Source organism: Crocodylus siamensis, chromosome 7 (genome assembly GCF_052110815.1).
Source record: "Crocodylus siamensis isolate JL-2025a chromosome 7, ASM5211081v1, whole genome shotgun sequence".
In the NCBI taxonomy this organism is placed as follows: Eukaryota; Metazoa; Chordata; order Crocodylia; family Crocodylidae; genus Crocodylus; species Crocodylus siamensis.
Window position 1 is genome coordinate 65,808,678 of NC_143401.1, and position 16,140 is coordinate 65,824,817.

Sequence of the window (16,140 nt, forward strand, 5' to 3'; positions counted from 1 at the left end):
GCTCAGGTGGCTGTAGCCATGCCTGGGCTCCTTAATCCCCTCCTCAGGTCTGCACCTCCTATGGGGCTCAGGCAGCCTCAACCCTACCTGACCCCCAATGCACTGTGCCCTTTCTCAGGGCTGGGGTCAGTGCATCCCTAGATGCAGTACCCTGTCTGGCACCAGGGTCCCCACACCGCTGTGGAGCCCCCAATGAGGCCTTCTCCAACCCCTATTAGCTTCCCCCAGTCCTCCAGAGTAATTACAAACAACAAACGCAACAACATGAGCCAACCGGCTCTAACTCAGAACTAAGCCACCTGGCTAAATGTAAACTCTAAGCCCTCTGACTACTCATCAATCAAATCCCCTACCCAGGCTTTCTCCTCCCAGTACCATTGAGCCAAAGCTGTTCAGGCCATCAAGCTGCTCTAGGCTGCACCCTCCAGCAGAGCTCCTTCTCCCTTGAATGCAAGCAGGGAACTGCCTCCTTGGCCTCAGCCTAGGCTGTTTATGTAGGCCAGGCCCTGCCCCCTTCTGGTCAGCTGACCAAACTGCAGTTGCCCTGGCAACCAGCACCTGTACCTTTTCCTAGGAGCAGGTCACTGAAGTGCCCTGCGACACACCTCCCCCCTTAAGTTTCTAACTCACTGGGAGCAGGGCACGGGAGTGTCCTGCGACAGGGGGAACAGGGACTCCCTCAATGCCTGCTGGTCCCCTCTGACTAGTTTGTAACAGGCCACTAGATCTCCCCTCAGCCTTCTCTTGTGGAGGCTGAACAGGTCCAGGTCCTGTAGCCTCTTCTCACAGGGGCTCCTCTTCCCCGGTTATTCTTGTTGGGCAATTTGCTAGTGGTCAATAAGAATGGCTAAGTCAGCTTCAAACACTTGACAACAAAATGCAAAAGTATCAATTAAGCAAGCAATTATAATGTAAGCAAGTCCTTTAATATCTTTAGTAATTGAAAGGATAAATGTTGATGTTTAAACATCTAAGACAGCAGTTCCCAATCTGTGGTACACATACCACCAGTAGTATGCAGACAACCTGTCAGTGGTATGTATTAACAGATGTATTATAATTACTTTATAGGACAACAATTTGCTGGTGCTTAAAATTGAACTGAAAAATTTGCTGTGGTACTTAAGGTTGTATTGCTTTAAATGGGTGGTGCACAATCTGTCAGAATTTGGGAACTGCTGATCTAAGCCCTTGAAATGGAATGAGACATAGGCCAAAATAAAAAACTAAGACAATTCTGGAAGAGGGTTTACTTGGCAAATTAATTAAACTAAGTGAGAGTCACCAAAGATTATGGATATTAGGATCGTGTGAAGCTTTGGTAGCCGATTCAGTTCAGAGGAGATTCAGCCTGTTTCAGTGACCAAATCTCTGAATCTGAATCAAATTGGGAGACCAATTAAAAGCTCTGAATTGATTCTAAGCAATTTGGAAAAAGATTCAGAAAACATTTGGCAATTTGGCCATAGATTAAACAGGCAGCACAGCAGCACTTGGAGCAAGAGCTATGCCCTGCTGCCATTTGCCTAGCCAGAGTGGGGGGGATGTGGGTGTGGATCACTCCAGGCAGAAGGGGGCAAGTGGCAGCAAAGTATAGCCCCTGCTTTCAGCGCTGCTGCGCCTGCATCCCATGCTCACCAGTGTCAGCTAGCAACCAGTGGCAGGGCAGAGCCCCTGCTCCCAGGACTGATGTGGGCCTGTCTACAGCTTGGCCCCTTCTGCCTGGAGCGAGTTACATCTCTCCACACCCCCCACCCCGGCTGGGCAAGTGGCTGCAGGGCAGAGCCCCTTCTCCGAGCAAAGCCGAGCCCACATCCTGCGCCCTCACCTCCCCAAATAACGTGCCCCCCCCACCCCAGCTGGGGAGCTTGTCTCCACCCCCAATCCCTCCCTCCCCCCTCCCCAACCTCAGCAGACTTACCAGCTGGAGGCAGCTGTGTCAGCTGCCTGTTTAGTCTATGGCCAAATCTCTGAAGCAGTACTGAATCTTTCAGATCTGATTCGGCCGAATCAAATCAAGACAGCGATTTGAATCACTGTCTTCCAAATTAGCCAAATCCAAATCCAAAGCAAATCCTCACCATTTCACACAGGCCTAATGGATACTTCTACATTGCAATAACAGCAGTGACATCCTAACCCAGCATTATACTAGGTATCAAAAGTAGTCTATCTGAAGTCTTGTGTCTGCTAATTTTCCTTATTTGCAATAGAGTAAATTAGCCCATGTGGTGCTCCATGCTACTGTGGCTAGACTGCTTCCAGTACCTGGGCTAGGTAGTATAAAGCTAGCTCAGCAGCAGGAACAGCATAGCCACAGTGAAGGCCAATGTACCCTGCCAAGAAGCAGTAAAGAATTAGCTTACCATGGCTAGAAAAGGCCTGAAAGTATGATTCTTACCTGTTTCTTTGAAGCTGCTAACTCTTCTTCTTCATTCTGATCTAACAGCCCATTCTGTGCTTTACCAGAAGCACCTGCTGGGTGAAATGCAGGAACAGTCTTGGGGGGCAGGGATGGGCCCCTTCTGGCATGGAGATGCATGCTTAAACCAGCAGGATCTTATATAAAAGAGGGTCAGTGTGCCCACTTTCTCTGGCTGGGGTGTAGAAGAAAGAAAAGACTTCCCCAGTTTTTATAGGAGCAATCTGAGGGTGCCTGTAGATGTGCTGAGAGGCTGCTCTGATGCGCTGTAATTACAGTGCATCAGAGCAGACTCAATTAGCAGGGCCACTTCAAATAAAGCCTGTCAAATGAGCTTTAGTTCAAGCGCCCCCGCCACCATTTTGAAGTACAGGGATGCTGATACATGAGATGCTGCTGCACTTTACTTAAAGCAGCTCTTGGAGCCACTCTAGTTAAAGTGCCCCCTCCCCATGCTGGAGCACATGTAAAAATGCCATAAGTGCCCAAGCAGATTTATATGCTTAAGCCCCAGACAGTTTATTCAGTGTTCTTGCTGGCTTCCTTATGTAGTTCCATGCTGAGCAGTCTGCCTGCTGTTAATCTAGTTCCTACACAGTGCTTTGTAGGGATCTTTGGCTCCCAACTCAGGGCCTGTTCATATTGCTTCAGGGGTTAAGTGCCTAAAAGTATGAGACTACAACATGAACCCTGATGAAACTACAGATGAAAGGGACTTGGGGGTCATGGTTGACCACAAGATGAACATGAGCCTTCAGTTTGATGCTGCAGCTAGTAAAGCGAGGAAAACACTGGCCTGCATGCATAGATGCTTCTCAAGCAGATCGCGGTATGTCTTTCTCCTGCTGTACTCTGCCTTGGTGAGGCCACAGCTGGAGTACTGCATCCAATTTTGGGCTCCACAATTCAAAAAGGATGTGGAGAAGCTTGAGAAGGTGCAGAGGAGAGCCACATGCATGATCAGAGGTCAGGAAAACAGACCTTATGATGACAGGCTGAGAGCTATGGGGCTCTTTAGCCTGGAAAAGCGCAGGCTCGGGGGATCTATAAGTTTATAAGGGGTGCTCATCAGGATCTAGGGGAACGTCTGTTCACCAGAATGCCCCAAGGGATAACAAGATCAAACGGTCACAAACTCCACTGTGACCAATTAGGGCTGGACATAAGAAAGAACTTCTTTACTGTCCGAGCCCCCAAGGTTTGGAATCGACTGCCACCGGAGGCGGTTCAAGCACCCACTTTGAATGCCTTCAAGACACATTTGGATGCTTATCTTGCTGGGATCCTATGATCCCTGCTGACTTCCTGCCCCTGGGGCAGGGGGCTGGACTCGATGAACTTCCGGGGTCCCTTCCAGCCCAAATGTCTATAAAATCTATGAAACCCTTTGTGGATCTAGTTCTCAGTGACATGAATGAAAGCTGAATTCTTGAAATGCCTGGGAGTATAGACCAAGCATTTTTAGACTTGAAACATCCCTGAATAGATTCAAGGCATCCCTCAAAATATGCCAGCTCTTAGTTTTCACTTTTTTTTTACTACAAAAATGCTAGGGCAATTCTTCAGTTGCAAAGAACTTGGAGAAATCACAACAGGGCAAAATGTTGTTAACTCTATGGATTCCTGTTTGGAATTTCTGGGTTTATCACATGAATCAAGTTTGCACATCTAACAGTGCTAACATTGTGTGGTGCCCTTGAAAGGATCTCAGGTCACCACAAGTTGCTGTGACATGCTGGTTGAGAATCACCGGTATAGATAATTGTAACAATTGTCGATATCAAAGAATACCAGTACAAGCTGGTAAGATGCAACTGTTAGGTGTACATGATTCTGTAGTGTCACAGGTGTTGCAGGCTTCCATACTGCTTCATCCAGGGTCAAAGTTAGGGTGATTTAGCTAACATGTATTGCTACAAGATCATGCAGATGTGACAGCTGTTGCCTACCAAACAATAGCGGCAGGTCCCCTTCCTCCCCTTTTTAAAGCAGATAGAAATGTACATGTGTCCATACCCTAAAGTGAATTGTGAAAGCCAAGTTTAGTTTCCTAAGTCAAATAAGTACTTTAGAAAGATATTGCCCTGTATGTTACGTTTATCAGTCAGTCTCGGTGGGCGCATCTACGTGATACACTGCATTGTGTCCACTGACGTAGCATCAGTGGACACAAACTATGATGCTATGTTGCTGTAGCATAGTGTCTAAAAATAACGGTGTGTTTCCAGGACTGTGTGTAGTGCTAAAGCAAGTACTAAATGACTGTGGAGTACCAAATGCACAGTCCCCAGCATGTATAGACATGCCCTGTATCAGTGACAACACAGTGTTAATTTTAAATGTGCTTCTTCTAAAAATACTCATTTCAAATAACTTTTCATTGGAAAGGTTTTTATGGGCCACTCAGACTCCCATGCTCTAGCCTGGTGGTTGCAGTTGTAGCCTGGGATGTTGGGGGCCCATGTCAAGTTTCTCTTCTGCTTGCTTCACAAGACAGTTTAAGTGCAAAGCACTCTGAATCAGGCAGAGGAGAAGCTTGAAACAGAGTCTCTCCCACACAGATTCTGTAACGACTATGCTGTAGAGCAAATGTTCTCAACCTTTTTAGATTCAAAGCGCCCCTCAGAAAATGTTGGCTAATGGGTTTTATTTTGTTTTTTCACTGCTGAAAAATAATAGAGCAAATCTCTTTTCACAAAGATCTTTAAAAAAATCACAAAAGGTCAGAATGTTTTTGACATTATGAATTTATATTTGAAATCTTTGGGTGCATCTAGATGTGCAAGCATGTGCAGATTGTGGTGCCACAAACTGCATGCATTGCACATTAAACTGTGCACAGTACTGCTAAACTGTGCATGGGGCTCCACAGTGTGCAGAAAAGGGTAGCAAATAGTCCCGGGCTGCCTGCTCCCCTCCCCTGCACCCCTGGATAGGGTGCAGAGTACCTCCTAGCTAGCCCTGTCTCCCAGCCCCCCGCAGCATGTGAAGTAGAGCCAGGAAGAGCTGGGCACAGCTTATAACAAAGAGCACATGCATGGGCATGTGCTGCAGCACAAAGTAACAGCACAAATTTTGGCCACTACTATTTTTGTCACTGACTGCAAGCACACACCCCTGCTCATCTGGAAATGGCCTCTGGGTGTATCTTGTGAATAGTGTAGGTGTTTGCAAGCCTAACAGTGCTATTATTGTATGGTGTCCCTGCAGTACCCTTAAAAGGATCTCACAGCACTCCAGGATGCCGCAATGCCATGGTTGAGAATCACTGCTGTGGTGTGTAATTGTGTCTTTCTCTGACCCTCATGCCCTTAGTAGAAATTATAAATATGGAAGTTTTAATATAATTTATTTTGCAAACCCCTTTTATAATTCAATGTAGAATAAAAAGAGAATTCCAACTCTGAGGGTTGCTGTGAAATAGAATGATCATTCTCCATACAGGTCAAGTAGACCTACACTAGTGGACTTATTTCTTTGGAGCATTGGGCAGTAGACACAATTTTTCCTTTTTTAAGGGAAAAAAAGGGGGAGAGAGTGAATTAGAGCCTTTGGGCGGGGTGGGGAGTGAAGTAGAGCCTCCCTACCTTGGCAGGGGGAGGGCTCCAGTACACCTGCCCTGCCCTCCAGCAGGGGCTGAAAAACCCCAGACCAAACTCCCTCCATTCCCTTTCCTTCTCCTGTTCTGAAAACATCTCAAGGTTAGGAGGCAGTGTAGACAGAAGTTATAGAAGATGCTGTGTTTTGAAACGTCTTCATCTGAGGGGTCAGATTTTCACCTGATTGGCCATTTTTGAAGCTATCCGCAGCCATGCACTTGTTTGGTCATGGCTATAAACTGCTTTCTGTGACCAGATTGGATGAAAATTGTCACTTCTGTCTGCACCCAGTATGTAAAACTATTTTATGCAGAGAATATTTTGAAAGCTGGCTGTTCTGTTGAGATGCCATCTTATTCTGTTGATGTTTAAACAACTCATATGTATATGGATGAGTAAGTTTTTGTATTTTATCTTTCACTGACTTTTAAAATAGCACTGCCAGAGATGTCAAAGTGGCAATGTGATAACTTTTCCAAAAAAAATTTACTTTAGTCTTGTACATAAAAAGATTCAGGATGCAAATGTTACGCTCAAAATCCACCACACACCCTGGGCTTTTTTAAGGTCCAAATCCTGCAAACACTTATGCATATTAGTAATCCAACTGAGGGCATTAGCATCATCCATGAATTGCAAGTTATTCACATGGGAATCTAATACCATCAGAATCAACAGGATTCCATATCTGCATGAAGTTATTGCATACATATGCATTTTCAGGCTATGGCCCTTCAGGAGGTCTCCATAAGGCATAATTTGGTTTAAAGATTGTACTCAGAAAGAAACACTTTTGTCCTGAAAGCTGATCCATATGCACTTTCCCTATGTCCTTGCAGAGCCCATGGGAAGCTTAAAGCATTCTACATCCACACAGGGGTCCAGACATGCAGAACAATTTCCAGCATCAGAACCTAGATCCATATTGGCTTAATAGTCAGGCTCCTTCCTTATTTCCCCTGGCTTATCCAACCTTCCCACACACATAAACAAGTGCTGTCTAGATGTGTTTTTAAAAAAGACATAGGGGGAAGAGTGAAGGATTTTATACTTCTAGTTAAATTATTCGTTTTGAAAGGGACATGAGGATGCCTGCTGAGGACACGAAGTCTGCCAAGTTTCAAGGAGATAGGTGCAGGGATTTCTGGGAAACTGCACCTCAAACTGCTGACAAGCAAAACTCATGTCACGTGTGTGTTAAGCCACAGTGGGTTGAAAACTGCAGGGATGGTAACCCCTGCTGAGGCCACAAAGCCTGCCAGCTTTCAAGGAGATAGGTGCAGGGGGCTTCTGGGGTCCTGCACCTCTGGCTGCTGACATGCAAAACTCATGACATGGGTACAGGAACTCATGGACTCCAATAATTCCACTGTCTAATCTATATTGAGTCCATAACTTTCTGTACCTAGAAGGCTGATAAAATGAAGTTCATAGGCCCAGCTGTGAAAAGTGGTTTGTAAATTGTTCCCTCTCAAGATCAGGCCTGAGAGGGTGGAGACAATAAGATTTTTTGTGAGGAATGTTCTCCCACAGGTAGTTTGGTAGAGTACTGGGCTCAAACGACCCCAGCAAGGTGATTGTCAAGCCTTGTCTTAAAGACCCCCAGGGTAGGAGCCAGCACCACTTCACTTGGAAGTTGGTTCCAGATCCTAGCCACCCTGACCGTGAAGTAGCGCCTCCTGATGTCTAATCTGAATTTTCCCTCTGCCCTGTGACCATTATTTCTAGTCACTCCTGGTAGTGCTCGGGGAAACAGGGTCTCCCCCAGTGCTTGCTGGTCCCCTCTGACTAGTTTGTAACAGGCCACCAGATCCCCCTCAGCCTTCTCTTACGGAGGCTGAACAGGTTCAGGTCCCGTAGCCTCTCCTCGTAGGGCCTGCCCTACTGCCCCCTGATCATGCGAGTGGCCCTCCTCTGGCCCCTCTCCATGTTGTCCACATCCCTCTTGAAGTGCGGTGCCCAGAACTGGATGCAGTACTCCAGCTGCGGCTTGACCAGTGCTGCATAGAGGGGGAGGATCACCTCCCTGGACCTGCCTGAGATGCATCTGTGGATGCATGACAAGGTGCGCCTGGCCTTCCTAACTGCATCCCCACACTGCCTGCCCATATTCATCTTGGCATCAGTGATGACTCCAAGATCCTTTTCTGCCTCTGCACTGATGAGAAGGGAGTTCCCCAGCCTGTAGGTATGCTGCTGGTTCTTCCTCCCCAGGTGCAGCACCTTGCACTTGTCAGTGTTGAATCCCATCTGTCGCTGGGCACTTGTGTGCCCCACTCCTAATGAAGGTTAAGAACTTAAAGGGGGAAGGAGTGTAGCAGAGCACTAGGGTGCTCGCTACTAGTGATGGCGATGCGGGCTTAGCTGCCAATCAATAGGGCAGCACAGCCGGGGGTTGCCTAAGCAACAGATTGACCAGGAGGGGGCAGGGCTTGGCTTTTATAACCAGACAGGCCAAGACCAGACTTAGATCCCCTCTGGCAGCCCAAGGAGCTGCTGCTGCCACCCTGACCAGAGTTAAGCAGAGCAGCCAGAGCGCTCCAGCGTTCGTATAATGATGAGAGGGGGTGAAGAGAACCCTGGCAGAGAGGTGAGGGAGCGCCTAGGTGGTGCACAGTTTAGGTTATAGCCGGGCGGCTTCTTTTGGGTTGTAGCCAGTTGGCTCAGGGCTTTATGTTGCTAGTTTGTTATCATTACACCAGAGAACCGGGTGAGGCTATAAGGGGAAGGAGAAGGCTTCATTAGGAGCTCCCCAGTAAGGCGGGGGTGCTCCCAGTGCAGTAGAGAGCTCTGTGTTTGGGGGTGTCCTGACCCCAACCCCAGTGAGGGTGGCTATTGGGATAATTTCAGGGGAGCTACCCAATAGTGTGGGGGTTCCTGGTGATCCCGGCCCTGCGGGGTGGTATTTTATGAGGCCCCAGTGTGGGCGACAGAGCGCATGAAGTGCAAGTGAGGGGAACTTACTGCAGGAGGCAGGTGACGAAACCCCAGCAGGGTAGCACCCCGTGGGGAAGCGCGCGGTGACCGTGGAGAAGCCCAGTCGGGGCAAAAACACGGGGAGCGCAGAGACAAACCCTACGGGGGGGGGACCCATGGTGATCTTGGTGAGACAGACCCTAGTGGGGAACTATCTATCTGGGAGAAGCCCCAGCAGGGACAAACTTATTGGGAAGCCCAGCAGGGGCAAACTTACATCTTGGTGTCATCAGCAAATTTGAACAGAGTGCTTTTTACCCTCTTGTCCAAGTCACTGATGAAGATGTTGAACAGTGCGGGCCCAAGGACCAAGCCCTGCGGAACCCCACTGCCCACGTCCTTCCTGGTTGAAAATGACCCATCCACCACCACTCTCGGTGGGGCCGTCCAGCCAGTTGGCAACCCATTTGATTGTGTGGGTGTTGACACCACAGTCCTCCAGTTTCTTAATGAGAACGAGGTGAGAGACAGTGTCAAAGGCCTTCTGAAAGTCCAGGAAGACTATGTCCACTGCTACCTCTGCATCTAAGGATTTGGTGACCTGGTTTTAGAAGACTACCAGGTTGGTCTGACAGAACCTGCCTCTAATGAACCCATGTTGGTTGCCCCTAAGCATAATCTCCCCTGCTGGCCCCTCATGGCATGTGCCAGAATAATTCTCTCAAAAAGCTTACCCAGGATCGAGGTTAGACTAACTGGCCTATAGTTCCCTGGGTCCTCCTTCCTCCCTTTTTTGAAGATGGGAACCACATTGGGCCTCTTCCAGTCCTCTGGCATCACACCACAGCATGACGAGTGCTCGTACAGCCATGCCAGGGGTCCCACAATGATCTCAGCTAATGCCCTCAGCACTCTGGAGTGGAAATTGTACAGACCAGCTGATTTAAATACATCCAGTCCCTCCAGAAGTTCCATGACTAGATCCTCCCTGACCCTTGGCCTAGGTGTGCCTCCTCTGGGGCCTGAATGGTGAACATGAACCTGCAAGTGAGCTTGCTTTGCCCAGTGAGCCACCCTTGCACCAAGCGCTTCGTGGCCCCATGATCTCTGTTGCTGTGTGGGACTCATCCATCACATCAGCTTGAAGGAGAGCCCACCGATGGCCTGACTGGTCACACCAGTGCCCTGTGAGGGAAAGGTAGGCATGATCACCACACTGGCTCCCCCAGATGTCCAAGGTGAAGTATAAGACCACGTGTGGACCTGCCCTGTACAGCTTCATGCCTCATACAGGGAAGGTACCACTGTCCTGCTGAAGGTGGTGCATGTGGGCACTTGGTATGATGGGCCTATGAGTGCCATGGGCCTCCTGAACCCTGGCCGCTCAACTAATGAGAATGGCTGGCCATCAACAGCAAGCATCTCCCCAGTGCTCTGAGTGAACTTGCTCACCCTTGCAATGTGCCCTGCTTTCTGTCTGGCTTTTCCCTACTGTTCCAGGGTGGTCTCCCTCTGCTTCAGGGGTACAGGGGCTTTGGATCGAGAGGGGAACTTCCCCTTGGGCATGCTCCCATTGGTGCCAGGCTAAGGAGGAGCAAGGGCAAGGGGGTGGTGCCTGCAGAGATGCATTAGCATCCCTGTGGTGCTCAAGTGTTTTGTTCTCTTGCCCTGGCTGGTTTTGGCTCAGCAATGCAGGCAAATAGCATATGTGGGATCATCTGCCAGCTCAAAATGATCCCAGACCACACTACCTGCTTGCTTCTGGGGTGTGGGTGCGTGTGTGGATGCTGCTGCACTTTCCCCCTCCTCAGCAGGCAGAGGCACAGCAAGAGGAGAAGTGGACTCAGCTAAGCCACTCACTTCCACTTCTACATCAACATCCTCTGAAGTGCCTTCTGGGGAAGGAGACATGACTGTAAGGGAAACTTGAGTGGTGTCAAGCACAAACTCAGCCGATTTCCCCCTACTTCCCCAGAATTCCCATTGCTAGGGCACTGAGATCCAGATCCAGCATACTGGAAGGCTCAGCATGGTAAGTGAAATGGGGGTGGAGTAGGCTGCCACGCTGGTGCTGGTGCTGCTGCTTGTTGTTGTTGTCATGGTGGTGGTGGTGAGGGGTTATGACTGGTACTCGTGGAGGGGATCCAGTCTCAGGCACAGGCAGTGGCATTGGCACTGCTCCCCTCTCCTTGCTGCTTGTATCAACCTTGTCCCTTCTAGCTGGAGGAAAGAGACTGTGTCTCAGCTTGGTTGGGGCGGACAATTTACAGCTCTCCCTCTACCCCCATCTTCTGCCCCTCCCTGAAGGCTGGCCACCCACCTTTCCACCACGCTTCATGATGTGTTTCATGTCTTCCTTTTCTACAAATATATAAATGTATTTGTGTTCCTATATAAATTAAAAACTGGAGGTGTGTGGTGCAAAGAAGAAATGTATACAAACAAATAGAAATATGTCTTTCTCCCTATATAACTTCAAAACTGTAGGTGTGTTGCAGTGAAGAAATGTATGAAACCAACAGAAATAGATCTTTCTCTCTATAAAATTTAAAAATGTAGGTGTGGTGCAAAGAATAAATATATAAAAACAAATATAAATATATTTCTTGCTATATAAATTATATTATGCATGTATGTATGCATGTATCTATGCTGCAAAGCTTTAAATGTATAGAAATTAACTATAAATGTATTTTCCTTCCTATATAAATTAAATGCTATAGTAAACCTATCCAATATAAGTATAAAATTCCAAAGAACAAATGAATTAATATAATAATAAAATAAAGGCACCTAAAAGAAAAAGGTATTTTGAAATCCCTCTTGCTAGAATAGCCTAGCCTAGCAAGTAGGGAATCCTTTAGAAGGTCAGTGTTAGCCATAGTTGTCTGACGTTGAGCTACTGGAACACATAGATTAGCAAGTAACACCCAGGCAGAAAGCAGGGCAGTTCAAACAATGCTTCCCTTTATGCTGTTTTTCTATCCCTACCCCAGGGCACTGAGACTCGAAGGGTCCTCAGGGAAGGATGACAGTCACTGGCCAGCTACATAGTCAATAACAAGAGCAATTCTTCCCCACCTCTTCCCCCTCCCTGGGCACCATTAAGGTACCACTAAGAACCTTCCCCCTGCCTGCCCTCCCCCTCCACTTCCCCCTCCCTCTCCTTGCTTTCTGTTTCCCTTCAGAAAAGCTCAGCTTCAGCTTCGAAACGTGAAACATTTCAAAACTTTCAAAACATTTCGACTGGCCTCATTTCATTTCAAGGCTGTTTTGAAGCCCTCTGTTTAATTTCAATTTTGCTGTTTCAAGCTCAAAACAAGTCTAAACAACATTGAAATGAAACAGCTGGTGAAATTTCACACAGCCCTATTAAGTATTACATGTTCAGATATTGTCAGACTGCTCCATAGAGATAATATGAGCAATTTGCAGTCCTGCAGCATCCCACAATACACAATTCAGGAGTGCTCTATAGCCACCCACCAGAACTCTGCTGCTTTTGAAGATGGTACCAGCCGCGATGGGAGCAGTTCTGGCCACAAGGCAAAACCCCCAACTCCCTCCCATGGGTGTGACCTGGGTCCAAATGGCATTACCTTGAGCACCTATTAGCACCCTCAAGGTTCACCAAGGTCCACCACTTCTGCTTTGAGCACTCTGGTGTGAACAACAATCACCTAGCTTTGTGAATCAAAACAGACCATGGAATACCCTCCTAAACCCCAGGAGGCAGGCCTGGAACTGGAGTTGTGGCAAGGTGCACTCTGGAGTGAGGAGAGAACTATTGCCACCACCACCAGAAGCACAAAAAGCAGACATCAACACCCGGTATTTTATTGCCTAGACAATGGCTTCTAGGCACCAGCAGAACTGGCTGCACCAAAATTGAGTGCCTGAAGTCATGATATTTTCTGGGACATCAGCAAGGTCTTGGGTACTGTGAGGACCATGGCCCCGATGTAAAGCAGGACCATGCCATTGCTCCCTGCCAAACCATGCACTGCACACTTGTGGGACCAGTACAGCACAATGATGACAGCAACAACAGAGTCACCTCTCCACTGCTTGCTTCCAAAATGGCCATAGAGGAGCATAAAGATGCCTGTTCCATAGACTTGTTCTCCAGCCAGGCCCTGACAACCCTAACCCTGACCCGATCCTGGACTCAGGCTCAGGCTCAAATCCAGGACACATGAGATGGGGATGGCTCAGACAAGACCCTCATCAAGCAGGTGCAAGTGGACAACACTAGGCAAGCAGGTGGAAGTGGGCAAGCTAGTGTGGTGTTCAGAGGTCTGGAGTCATGAGGTGTCCTGTGGCTTGGGGATGCTTCTGGACTGTGAGTCGGTGCATGGCTTGAGAGACTGACTGGGCAATGAGCATAGATTGTCTCTCCCTCACCACAGCATTTTCCCATAGGGAAACTTAACTTTTTCTATGGACTTTTCATGTGTTTTTGTTCTATGTTGATATTAGTATCTGAACATTGTTTCTTAAAGCAGTTTAGGTAGCATTTAGATGTATTTCATTACTGACAGTTAATAGTTTAGTAAAGTGTTTCTAATTTGCTACTTAGATTTATGTGACTGATACAGCAACATTTTTATATATGCAGACTTGCATTTGCATTTGGCCAGGGTGAAGCTATAATCCATGATCTTTTCTGGAGGGATTTTTTAATGATGTTTTTTAATGACACTGCAGCCAGGATAATATGAAGCATGTTACAATGGTTGTGTGAAGAAAAGCATAAAGAAAAAGGGAGAAAATGCGTCTATTCATATGTACAGCATAACATTTATTATATCCTCATCAATATGCTAAATGATTTGATAAGGTCATTCTTGTTACTTACTGACCTGAAGCTGATGTTGTTATTGGATTTCTGATTAGGAGGTTTGTTTTCTTGTTATTCTTTTTTTTTTTCCTTTGGCAGTTTCAAATTATCCATGATTATCATACAGGAGAGATTAAAAGATTTTTTTTACATCTCTTATGTAAGTATGAAGCTAATGCTGCTGTGCAGCTACTTTATATCATAGTGGGCTCATCTACACATACAGCGGACTGCACAGTGTTACTGCACGGTCATTTAGTAATTGAGCAAGTACTAAATGACCACTCAGTAATCAGTGTTACAGTGCAGTCCCAATGCCACAGAACAATTTTTAGCAGCAATTTTTAGCAGCAATGAGCTACTGGGTGCATCTGCATGTACCCACCATAGCACATTTGTTACTGTGCCATCATTTAGTACTTACTTTAGGAAGTACTAAATGATGGCATACTAACAGCCATGACTGTGCTGTCCTGTTAGCGCATGGTTATTTTTAGCAGCTACGTCACCATAGCAATGCGCTATAGCAAGGTAGCTCATCACTACGGCAACATCAAGTTGGTATCGTGGTTTTTGCCTGCCAAGGCTATATCACTGTAGCATCATATGTAGACATGCTCACTGTGTAGTAGCTCATTAGTACTACACAGCATCACAGTTCATGCCTGGCAATGCTACATTGTTGTAGCAAGGAGCTACAGTGATGTAGCTTGTTGCTATGGTGATGTAGCATCTCATGTAGAGTCATCCACTGGTGGTATAATCTGGGCATTAATCTGATTTCACTGACCCACTAAAACTATTGTTAAGAATTATTGAAACTATTGCAAACCCTTTAGATATGAAAACATTTAGCTCAAATGATGCACAGACAAGCATTTTACAAATCCCTTTTATTTTAAAATAGAAATAGAAACAAATAAGATTTTTCTAACAGGAAAAATCTTTTTTTGTTTAAACCTATTTTTTGGTTTTGAGTTGGTTTTGTCTTGAACTCATGTTTGAATTCATGGTGTTAAAAGCATTCTTCCACGTTGTGAGCTTTCTGGATTCTTTGCAACAGAAAGCCTGCTCTATTATTTTTCCACTAGCAAACTGTCCATCATGAATGTCGGTGGGGAGAAGAGGAGGGGGAGGGCAGGCAGGGATGGAGTGACCCCACCCCGAACCCCATAGTGCTGCCGCTCCACCTCTAGCCCCATGCACCCCCCCACTGGAGCACATCTGGCCCCATGCCCTCCAAACACTCCCTGCATCCTCCCCCACTCGGGCCCATGTCTCCCCCCATGTCTGGCCCCATGGGCCTCCCCAACCCCATCACTCCTGTGCAGCCCCATGCACCCCCCACCCCCTGCCGCTCCACCCTGCACTACCGCTGGCTCCCTCCTGGCCTGCCACTTCATGCTTTCTGCTGGCTGTCGGGGCCAGGCAGTGGCAGCGGCAGTGGCAGCGGGGGGGCAGAGGGGGCATGGCAGTGGAGGGGGGGGCTTCCACTGGAAACTCCCCCTTCCCCTTCCCACTCCCCTCCCACTCTCCCTTCCTCCCCTCTTCCCTGCCACCTCCCACTCCCTGCTAGCTGTTGCTGGGGGCATGGGGGGGAATAGTATGGCAGCTCCCTCACTCCCTCAAGTCTTCTGTCCATAATGCTCCAGGCCCTCTCAGCCAATTGGCATGCACCCTCTTGGTGGCACATGCATAGTTGGCCCGGAACATTACAGACAGACGGACAGACAGACTAAGGCTTTTATTATATTAAGATAGTTAAAAAAATAAGAGAAAACTAAGAATGAGTATTTTCCAAGCGTTTCCTTGAGTCTTCTGATTTAGACAGAGATTTGCCACTGAAACAATATTAGCAGCTTGATTAAAGTTTGAGATAAAACCTTGGTCCTACTTTAGTTAACGGGAGTGTATCTGTGCCAGAGAAGTAAAAAGGAATATTGTGATATTAGGGATGGTCCAGTGTACACTGATAGAGTCAACAGAATCAATTTAAGAATGAAACAGATTGTCCAAGGAAATGGTAAGCGTGTACAGCAATTTATATTTCTTTCTGGAGACGTGCCAGAGTACAGAAACTAGTAGCCACTCATGAAGGAATGCATAAAGAACAGGTCAACAAAACTTCCTTGTCTTGGACCTGAGCCTGAATAGCTATTCAAGACAGTGTGATTTACTTCCAATAATGAAGTCACCATTGGATCAAATTTGCCTCCAGTGACCGCAGACCTTTTTCATTATTTTTGAAGTGTTATAGTTCATCTTTTTTAATACTATGATGAACTGTAATGCATAGTCTATATAGCACAGTTGGAGACAGATTTATAGGTCTTATTAATATTTGGGATAGGATTGGCAATTTT